Source organism: Lolium rigidum, chromosome 4 (assembly GCF_022539505.1).
Source record: "Lolium rigidum isolate FL_2022 chromosome 4, APGP_CSIRO_Lrig_0.1, whole genome shotgun sequence".
Taxonomy (NCBI): domain Eukaryota; kingdom Viridiplantae; phylum Streptophyta; class Magnoliopsida; order Poales; family Poaceae; genus Lolium; species Lolium rigidum.
The window spans coordinates 720,946-724,806 of NC_061511.1; positions in this window are offsets into that span (position 1 = coordinate 720,946).

A 3,861-nucleotide genomic window follows, 5' to 3' on the forward strand; every position below is an offset into this window, starting at 1 on the left:
CTTCCTGATTTCAATAAGCAATTTGAGATTGAATGTGATGCTAGTGGTATTGGAATTGGTGGTGTGTTTATGCAAGAGGGTCGCCCAATTGCATATTTTTCTGAGAAATTATCTGGTGCTAAGTTGAACTATCTAATATATGATAAAGAATTGTATGCTTTAATTAGAGTTCTTGAGGTTTGGCAACATTACTTGTGGCCAAAAGAATTTATTATACATTCTGATCATGAAGCTTTGAAATATCTGAAAGCCCAATCTACTTTGCATAGGCGTCTTGCTAAGTGGGTTGAGTTCATTGAGTCTTTTCCATACATTATTAAACATAAGAAGGGAAAAGATAATATTGTTGATGATGCTCTATCTAGGAAAACTATGCTATTAACTCATCTTGATGTTAAAATTCCTGGATTGGAGGTGTTATGTGATTTGTATGCAACTGATCATGATTTTGCTGAACCATACCGCTTGTGTGTTATTGGTAAAGCATTGGAAAAATATCACATACATGATAGGTTCTTGTTTAGAGCTAACAAACTATGTGTTCCAGAATCATCTGTGTGTTTGCTCTTATTGCAGGAATCACATGCTGGAGGTTTGATGGGTCACTTTGGGCGTGAGAAGACGCTACTCATGCTCGCTGATCACCTCTATTGGCCAAAGATGAGGCGGGACGTGGACAGGTATGTGAAGAGGTGCATTACTTGCAACAAGTCCAAGTCCAAGCTGAAGCATCACGGTTTGTATACTCCTTTACCGGCACCTACTACACCATGGGAGGATGTAAGTATGGATTTTGTGTTGGGTTTGCCGTGTACTAAGCGAGGCCATGATTCTATATTTGTGGTAGTGGACAGATTTTCTAAAATGTCACACTTTATTGTCTGCCACAAGAGCGACGATGCGTCGCATATAGCTAACCTGTTTTTCAGGGAGGTTGTACGTTTACATGGAGTCCCGAAGACTATTGTTTCTGATCGTGACGTGAAGTTTATGAGCTACTTCTGGAAGACGCTGTGGAGAAAGCTGGGAACGAAGCTACTGTTTAGTACTACTTGTCATCCCCAAACTGATGGTCAAACTGAAGTGGTGAATAGAACATTGTCACAACTGTTGAGATCCATGATCAAGAAGAAACTGAAGGAGTGGGAAGAGTGTTTGCCGCATGTGGAGTTTGCTTACAACAGGGCGGTACATTCTACCACGGAGCTATGTCCTTTTAAGGTGGTGTATGGTTTCAAACCCATTACTCCACTTGACTTGTTGCCTTTGCCCGTACATGAGCGAGTTAATATGGAGGCATCTAAGAGGGCAGATTTTGTGCGTAAGATCCATGTGAAGACTAAAGAGTTGATCGAGAAGAAAGGCAAGAGAAATGCTGCAAGGATGAATAAGAAGCGCAAAGAGATGTTGTTCAAGCCTGGTGATATGGTCTCAGGTACATTTTCACAAGGACAGGTTCCCGAAGCTGCGGAAGTCTAAGTTGAAGCCTCGTGGTGCTGGTCCTTACAAAGTGCTTGCCAAGATCAATGATAATGCATACTCGATAGATCTTCCAGTTGATGAGTTTGGTGTCAGTAATTCTTTCAATGTCGCTGATTTGACACCATATGACGGAGAAGACCTTGGAGCGTCGAGGTCGACGCCTTTTGAAGGGGGGAGATGATGAGGACATCCCTACTACACCACTACCTCCGTCATTGAAAAATGAAGATGAACTTGCTGTGAAGCTCAAGTCCGATGAAGTTCGGATTGGACCAATTACAAGAGCTCGTGCGAAGCTACTTAAACAACAGGTGAACTTGTTTCTAAACGATACTTTGATTGATGAGAACTTTATACTGCCTAAGTCCTATTACTTATGTATCATCAGGTATCAAGAGGAGACGAGCATCGCACGAGGAGTAGAGGAGCAGCTGGACATGAAGAAGCTGGACATGGAGGTGGACATGGAGCTGGACATGAAGATATCTCATGGACGCGTGAGGGAGGAGCGGGAGGCATGCGCGAGAGGAGAAGATGAAGTCCAGGCCGGCCTAGCACCCGGTCAGACCGGCCGCCACGCCGGCGAGTCCGGTCCCCGGCCCGGTCCAACCGAGCGGCAGACCGGATCCGCCCCGGCGCCGACCGGGCGCTCCGCTGACTGCGACCGGGCGGGTTACTGCGCCACAATTCCCGCGCCCGGTCAGCACCCGGTCCTTGGCCCGGTTTGAACCGGCCAGCCCGGTCCCAGGCCCGGTCGACCGGCCCCCAGACCGGCCGTGTCCGAGTTTGTCTCGACCAGATCTATTCTGGGTCGGTTGTTTCCGTACTTTTTCGACCAGAAGTCGTCCTGGATGCCTATATAAGTCCATAGGATGCCCCCTAGCTGCTTTAGACCACGTTTAAGATACACCCTAGTTCATAGTTGTTTGCTAAGCAAAACTATTGTTCCCCAACTCTCCAATTCGTTGCGATCTGGAGTTTTATTGCTACTGAAAGTTTGTGTGATCTGCTGTTCCATTGGGAATTAGAAGATTGCAATCTCCGCTTCGTGGTCGGCGGCTACGTGCGCAAGTGTGTGGATTTGCGAATATCTTGCAGGGTTGAGAGCTGTTGCATTGGCATCAGGAATCAATCGAGAGACTTCGTCGGCGTCATACAAGTTATCCTCCTCATATCATCGATTCCATCCGCTGCTACCATCGTGAGTTCATCACCACCCGTCGCTTACTGAGAAGATCGAGCAACCCCTTATCACTCGCTTCCCAGGGAAACCCTAATCCATTGACCGTGCGGTCCACAACATTGACAACACCCCAGCGGCTGTGCCGCGGTGGCATTGTGACTTCGTTTGAGCTTGGTTAGGTCATTGGGACATGTGGTGTCAAGGATTTATCCATACTATCTCAAGATTCCCTCTGGTTATCCCCTCGCAGGAGTTCCACCCTATACGTCTAGAACATGCCTACTTGCCGTCAGCGCACGTGTGTTTAACCGGATGCAACCGGGGATACAAAATTGGTTCAAAAAACACCCCACCATGATATTGTACACACCATGTGGACACACACAAATTTTTGGGTCATTCCCACCCTCTGAGGTTCGCTTTCCAGGGAAACCCTAATACATTGACCGTGCGGTCTACAACATTGACTAATTGCCGTCAGCGCATGTGCGTGTAGCCGGACGCACCCGGGGGTAAAAAATTGGTTCAAAAAACACCCCACCATGATAGTGTACACACCATGTGGACACACACAAATTTTTGGGTTATTCCCACCCTCCTATTCTCGCTTTCCAGGGAAACCCTAATCCATTGACCGTGCGGTCTACAACATTGACTAATTGCCGTCAGTGCATGTGCGTGTAGCCAAACGCACCCGGGGGTATAAAATTGGTTCAAAAAATACCCCACCATGATAGTGTACACACCATGTGGACACACACAATTTTTTGGGTTATTCCCACCCTCCGAGGCTCGCTTTCCAGGGAAACCCTAATCCATTGACCGTGCGGTCTACAACATTGACGACACCCCAGCAGTTGTGCCATGGTGGCATTGTGACGTCGTTTGAGCTTGGTTAGGTCATTGGGACATGTGGTGTCAAGGATTGATCCATACTATCTCAAGATTCCCTCTGGTTAGCCCTTCCTAGGAGTTCCACCCTATACATCTAGAACATGCCTAATTGCCGTCAGCGCATGTGCGTATAGCCGGATGCTCCCGGGGGTACAAAATTGATTCAAACAACACCCAACCATGATATTGTACACACCATGTGGACAGACACACACAATTTTTTGGGTCATTCCCACCCTCCTAGTATCGCTTTCCAGGGAAACCCTAATCCATTGACCGTGCGGTCTACAACATTGACTAAT